Here is a 7,769-nt window from a genome sequence, read left to right on the forward strand (position 1 = left end):
TAACAAATAGATGAGGTAATACATGTCAGCAGCACAGATGAGTGTGAGTAATGCTATGGGGACTCACACAGAGTGCAGCAAAAGACGTGACGTACGAGGGACAGGAGAGAGACGTGGGACGATAGGTAGAGAGAACCCTGCCCACGAGGGCTTACATTCTAAACTGAGGAGTGATGAGAGACAGTAGGACCAACTGGGAGAAAAAATTTAGATGGCAGACGAAGAAGAAGATGTGATGGATATAATGGTTAGGAGGTGGTAGGATAGGCTAGCTTGAAAAGGTGAGTTTTGAGTGAACGTTTGAAGGACTGAAGGTTGGGGGAGAATCGAGTCAGATGGATTAGGGAGTTTCAAAGATTAAGAGCAGCACGGCAGAAGTCTTGAAGGTGAGCATGGGAGGAAGTAATGAGGGGTAATTTGAGGCGGAGTGGAGTGGCTGGGTAGGTATGTACCTCGAGACAAAGTCCAAGATGTAAGGGGGAGAAGTGTTGGTAAGGGCTTTGTAAGTGAAGGTAAGGAGCTTGAACTAAATTCTGAAACGATAGGGAGCCAATGAAGGGATTTACGCAGAGGAGAAGCTGAAGGGGTGCAGTGGGAGAGGAAGATGAGCCTAGCCGCAGCATTCTGTGTGAATTGAAGGTCAGAAGTGCGAGAGCGAGGAAGACCAGTGAGAAGAAGTTTGCAATAGTCGAGACGTGAAATGATAAGTGAATGGACCAGGATTTTGGTTGCTTCCTGAGAGAGGAAGGGATGGATTTTCATAATGTTACAGAGGCAGAAGTGGCAGGATTGGTGAGGGACTGGTTATGAAAGGTAAAGCTGAGGGCTGAATCAAGGGTGACTCCAAGGCAGCGGGCTTGGGTGACAGGAGAAAGAGTGATGTTGTCAACCAAGAGGGAGATATTGGGAGGGATAACAACATTGGCAGGAGGAAAGATGATGAGCTAGGAAGCTCTGTGACATCCAGGTAGTTACAGCAGAGAGACAGCTAGATACCTGGGTTAGGACAGTGGGAGAGAGGTCAGGGAAGGAAAGATAGGTTTGCGTGTCATCAGCATAAAGGTGGTATTGGAGGCCAAATGATTGAATGAGTTTACAAAGAGGTGGTGTAGAGAGAGAAGAGCAGAGGACCAAGGACAGAGCCTTGTGGGACTCCAATAGAAAGGGGAAGTGGGGGGGGGGGGAAGAGCCAGAATCAGACACACTAAAAGAGCGGCCAGAGAGGTAGGAGACAAACCAGGAGAGCGCTGTTTCACGAAGACCTATGGAGTGAAGAGTGGTGAGAAGAGGAGAATGATCAACATTGTCAAAAGCAGCAGAGAGGTCGGGGAGTACGAGAAGGGAGAAGTGACCATTGGACTTAGCTGAGAGCCATTTGTTACTTTAGTGAGGGAAGTTTCAGTTGAGTGAACGGGATGAAAGCCAGAGTGGAGAGGGTAAAGAAGAGAGTGGGAAGAGAGAAAGTTTGTCAGATGATTGAAGTGAGTCGTTAAAGAATTTTAGAAGCAAAGGGAAGCAGAGATATGGGTCGATAATTGGAGAGAGAGAATGGGTCAAGGGAAGTAATAATTGGAGTAATAAGTAATAATTGGATAGAGAGGATGGGTCAAGGGAAGGTTTCTTGAGAATAGGAGAGATGAGAGCATCCTTGAACCCCGAGGGGAAAATACCGGTGGAGAGAGGTTAAAGAGGTGAGCAAGGTGACAACAGACATTGGAAGAGAGGTAGCGGAGGAACTTGGAGGGGACAGGTTGGAGAAGAAGAGGAGGAGATAAGAGAGAGGATCTCGGGCACAGTAACAGGTGGTTATGAGCCAAGGGTGTATAAGTGATAGAGAATACAAATGGGTGAGGCAAGTCTGACGAGAACAGATATCATTGTGTATAGAGTCAATTTTGTCTTTGAAGTTGGTGGCAAAGTCAAGAGCGGTGATGGATGAGGGGGGAGGAGGTGCGTGAGGATACAGTAGAGAATTAATGGTAGCAAAGAGGCGTCAGGGTTTATTGGACAGGGAGGAGATGAGGGATGTGGGATTTGTTTGACAAGAGAGAGGGCAGAATAGTAGGAGGAAAGGATGGATTTATAGTGGGTGAAGTCAGCAATGGAGCGGGATTTCCTCCATTGGCGTTCAGAGGAGTGGGAGCACTTTTGGAGGAGACAGGTAAAAGGGGAGTGCCAGGGTTGGGGTTTAGATTGGCGGGGACGAAGGGGGGTGGCAGGGGCTGCAGTTTCAAGGGCAACAGAGATTGTGGTGTTGTAAGGAGAGACAGCAGCGTTGGGACATGATAAGGAAGAAATGGAAGCAAGTAAGGGTTAGAGAGAGGACGCAAAGATGATGGGGTCAATGCTGTTAATAGGACGCAGCGTGCAAGCGACTTTGGGTGGGAGAGGTGGGGCAAGGGTAAAGAGAGTATAAAGGATAGGAGATTGTGGTGGAAATGGGGGAAGAGAGATTTGGAGAGGTTGGAGAACACTAGGTCCAGGGAGTGACCATCACGGTGGGTGACAGAAGTTGTCCATTGGGAGAGGCCATAGGAGGAAGTGAGACTGAGGAAATTAGAGGCAGCATTAGTAATAGGAGTGTTGGTATGAATGTTAAAATCCCCAATAAAAATAGTGAGAAAATCAGAAGAGAGGAAATGGGAAAGCCAGGTGGCAAAGTTCTCAAGAAATTTAAAGGATGGGCCAGGGGGACGATAGATGACTGCACAACAAAGGTGGAGAGGGGAGAAGAAGCGGATGGAGTGAACTTCAAAGAAGGAGAGGGAGGGTTCAGGAGGAATAACACTGAAGGTGTAGCCAGGAGACAGTAGGACACCTACACCACGTCTTGGCTGTCCCCAGAATGAGGACAGTGGGAGCAGAGCCCCCCGTGGGAGAGAGCAGCGAGGGAAGCTGTGTCAGAGGGGAAGATCCACGTTTCTGTAATGGCCAGGAGACCAAAAGAATGGGAAAGGAAGAGGTCATGAATGGGAGTGAGTTTGTTACACACAGATCTTTCATTCCAGAGTGCACAGGACAAGGGAAGGTGAATAAGTGGAGTGATGGGAATAAGGTTGGCAGGATTGGATGTTCGGGGGAGACAGGGTGATATGTGGTGGAGGGGGGGGGGAGCGATGGGATAGAGGGAATAGGCTTGGGTCTGTAATATGGAATAGGGATGTGAGGAGCCATAAGGGGGAATGGGTGGAATTGCTGAATGGAGAGTAATAAGGAGATGTAGTAATTGAGATCTTGTAATGTCATAAAATAGGAGAGAAATATTGCGTGGAAAAGACAAATGAGAGTATGGCAGAAGGTAAGGACAAGTGAGTAAAGTGAGAGAATATAGAAGTAGTAGGAGAGTGAAGAGGAAGAAAAGATGTAAAAGGATCAGCAAGGAAATTGGAAGTAGTTAGGACAATAAAGATAAGGGATAAGTGAGTAAGAAACAGTAAGACAGTGACATAGGGCAGGAGTGGAGAGAGATTGTAAAACATTAGCAGCAGTGGAAGGTGCACTGAGGTATGACATCAGTGATGTCTTTGTATGTAAAGAACTATATCTTGATTTTGTCAAGAATTAACTTAATTTTGGTCCATTAATGTGGAAAAAAAAAAAGACAATGTTCAGCAGAGTTGCAAACTCAGATTACGTTCTGGGGAAGCAGCTTTAGGCTTAACTTCTATTTTTGTTAATGTGTCATACTTGCTTACTTATGGCTGCCTCTCTGCGGGGGATCACTGAAGAGGGGTATAGGGGGAGGGTGGAATGGGACGGGGCTTCACAAATTACATCATTTTGGCCCCTCCTTGGGAGAGTTAGCATGTATGAGCTGTGATGTGTATGAACAGTGTGCAAGGGGGAGCAGGGGCGCCACTTAGAGAATCTCTGTAAGTGAAGCAACAAGTGTGTTTAGAAGGTAGGAATACAAGCAACAGTATAAGTGAAACCAACAAGTCATAATCAAACAGCAGATGCAAGAATTAAGGTTGAGAAACAAATCAACAAGGGTGTGTGCAGGCAGTGCACAAAGCAGGTGGTGGAGGAATTTAGAGCTCACATATAATTGTTGAATGTTTTCCTCATGTTGCAGTGTTTCCAGATAGAATAGTCTCCTTTTGTTCTCCTCTTGTGTAACTCTTACTATGCTATCTAAATTTTAATACACTTGTAAAAAATCCTCACTTAGAAGTAGAGATGAGCGCACTCTGATTTCCTGAATCCGAGCCCACCCGAACGTTGCCGATCCGAGTCAGATCTGAGACAGATCCGGGTATTGGCGCCAAATGAAAACTTGAAACCGAGGCTCGGAGTCATAATCCCACTGTCGGATCTCGCGATACTCTGAACCTATAAATTCCCCGCTAGTCGCCGCCATCTTCACTCGGGCATTGATCAGGGTAGAGGGAGGGTGTGTTAGGTGGTCCTCTGTCCTGGTAGATCTCGTGCTGTGCTGTGTTGTGCTCTGCAGTATCAGTCCAGTGGTGCTGTGTGCTGTGCTCTGTCAATTTTGAGTTCAGTGGTGCAGCTGGGTCCTGTTCAGTCCAGTGGTGCTGTGTCCTGTGCTCTGTGCTTCTAAGGGCATAGTTCTTATTTCCCCAATATTCCCAAGTGTTTAAAAAATTTAAAAAAAGTTATAAAAAAAAATACAAAAAAATAATAATAAAAAAAAATTAATTACAACAAAATTTGCAAAACCAATCCTGCAGTATAAGTCCAGTGGTACTGATATATTACCAAGTTCACTGATTCAGCAGTATAAGTCCAGTGGTACTGATATATTACCAAGTTCTCTGATTCAGCAGTATAAGTCCAGTAGTACTGATATATTACCAAGTTCACTGATTCAGCAGTATAAGTCCAGTGGTACTGATATATTACCAAGTTCACTGATTCAGCAGTATAAGTCCAGTGGTACTGATATATTACCAAGTTCACTGATTCAGCAGTATAAGTCCAGTGGTACTCTCCTGTGCCGCATATAATTTTTAAAGGCTTTGCCGAGTGTGTGTGGCTTAGGGGTACGCTCTCTTGTGCTACATATAATGGAAAACCAAAATTTGGAGTATAAAGTAGGGAAAGATCAAGACCCACTTCCTCCTAATGCTCAAGCTGCTGCCACTAGTCATGACATAGACGATGAAATGCCATCAACGTCGTCTGGCAAGCCCGATGCCCAATCTCCTAGTACAGGGCATGTAAAATCCAAAAAGCCCAAGTTCTCAAAAAATAGCAAAAAGAGAAACTTAAAATCATCTGAGGAGAAACGTAAAGTTGGCAATATGCCATTTATGACACGTAGTGGCAAGGAACGGCTTAGGCCCTGGCCCGTGTTCATGACTAGTGGTCCAGCTTCACCCAAGGATCTAAGCCCTCCTCCTCCCCCCTACAAAAAATTAAAGAGAGTTATGCTGTCAGCAACAACAACAAAACAGCAAAGAACTCTGCCTTCTAAACAGATGACATCACAAATCCCCAAGGCGAGTCCAAGGGTGTTGTTGGTTGTGAACCCTGACCTTCCCATCACTGTACGGAAAGAGGTGACTCCATCTAGCATTTGCAGCACGCCCTCTGCATATGCTGGAAGGATCACCCACAGTCCAGTTACAGATTTGGCTAATGAAGGTGTGAATGTTGTACACTGGGAGGAGGATATTGATGTAGCTGGCGCTGAGGAGGATGTTGATGATTATGATGCAGACAGATACCAAATTGCCTTTTTCAATTTCTATTTATATTCTAGATTATATAACGGCTGAATAGTTTTCTATTTTACTCCTAGTGGAGAAGGGATCTGATGCAGACAGATACCAAACTGCCTTTGTCCATTTCTTTGTATATTTGAATTTCTAGTTCTACAGTCTATGCAGGCTGCTTTTTTTATATTCAACTACAAGTGTAGGGCGGGGGGGGGGGGGGGGGGCATAGATAGCCACCAAAGTAACGTGGTCCATTTAATTTCACTTTCTAGCTCCACAGTCTGTGCAGCCTGCTTTTTTTTATCTTCAAAGTATTTACAAGCCTTGCAATCTAAATTAACTAGAGGTAGTGACGTGGTAGAACTCCAAAAGGCAGTTTGGAAGCCCCTGTACAAACTGGCTCTATTTTACCTGAGTTGTCCCCCCTCCAGTGTGTACTTGGAAAGAGTTTTTACTGCAGCGGGGAACCTGGTCAGTGAGCGGCGAAGGAGGTTGCTTCCTCAATGAAGTACAGCACTGCCCTCCAGATAGTACAGAGGGACCTGTGGTTGTGGAGTCCAGCGGGGACGAATTGATAATGTGTGAGGAGGAGGAAGTACACACTGTAGGGGGAGAGGAATCAGAGGTTGAGGATGAGGACGACATCTTTCCTCAGTAGAGCCTGTTTAGTTTGTACAGGGAGAGATGAATTGTTATTTTGGTGTGGGGGCCCAAACAAACCAATCATTTCAGCCACAGTTGTTTGGTAGGCCCTGTCGCTGAAATGATTGGTTTGTTAAAGTGTGCATGTCCTATTTCAACAGCATAAGGGTGGGTGGGAGGGCCCAAGGACAATTCCATCTTGCAACAATTTTTTGGGCATTATGTGACCATTCAACAGTCGTTTGCCATGTTCAAAAAGTAAAAGAAAATGTCAACAATTTTCAATTTTTTTTATCAAAAGTTAATTGTCCTGTCATTATTTAAAACAAGAGGGTTTGACGTGCTAGAATTAGTGTAGTGTTAATATGTTATAAACACTACACTTGGAACTTGGAGGAGGTATTGTGGCCCCGGTATCAAATTTAGTACCGGGGCCACCCCACTACGCAGTCCAGATACTTGTTTGGTGGAATTCTGACCAGTTGAGGGTGTAACTATTTATTATATTGTGGCCCTGGTATCAAATTTAGTACCGGGGCCACCCCACTACGCAGTCCAGATACTTGTTTGGTGGAATTCTGACCAGTTGAGGGTGTAACTATTTATTATATTGTGGCCCCGGTATCAAATTTAGTACCGGGGCCACCCCACTACGCAGTCCAGATACTTGTTTGGTGGAACTCTGACCAGTTGAGGGTGTAACTATTTATTATATTGTGGCCCCGGTATCAAATTTAGTACCGGGGCCACCCCACTACGCAGTCCAGATACTTGTTTGGTGGAATTCTGACCAGTTGAGGGTGTAACTATTTATTATATTGTGGCCCTGGTATCAAATTTAGTACCGGGGCCACCCCACTACGCAGTCCAGATACTTGTTTGGTGGAATTCTGACCAGTTGAGGGTGTAACTATTTATTATATTGTGGCCCCGGTATCAAATTTAGTACCGGGGCCACCCCACTATGCAGTCCAGATACTTGTTTGGTGGAACTCTGACCAGTTGAGGGTGTAACTATTTATTATATTGTGGCCCCGGTATCAAATTTAGTACCGGGGCCACCCCACTACGCAGTCCAGATACTTGTTTGGTGGAATTCTGACCAGTTGAGGGTGTAACTATTTATTATATTGTGGCCCCAGTATCAAATTTAGTACCGGGGTCACCCCACTACGCAGTCCAGATACTTGTTTGGTGGAATTCTGACCAGTTGAGGGTGTAACTATTTATTATATTGTGGCCCCGGTATCAAATTTAGTACCGGGGTCACCCCACTACGCAGTCCAGATACTTTTTTGGTGGAATTCTGACCAGTTGAGGGTGTAACTATTTATTATATTGTGGCCCCGGTATCAAATTTAGTACCGGGGCCACCCCACTACACAGTCCAGATTTTTTGTTTTTGGAAATTCAGAGCCGTGGAGGGTTTTTTATTAATTATATTGT

Source organism: Mixophyes fleayi, chromosome 1 (assembly GCF_038048845.1).
Source record: "Mixophyes fleayi isolate aMixFle1 chromosome 1, aMixFle1.hap1, whole genome shotgun sequence".
In the NCBI taxonomy this organism is placed as follows: domain Eukaryota; kingdom Metazoa; phylum Chordata; class Amphibia; order Anura; family Limnodynastidae; genus Mixophyes; species Mixophyes fleayi.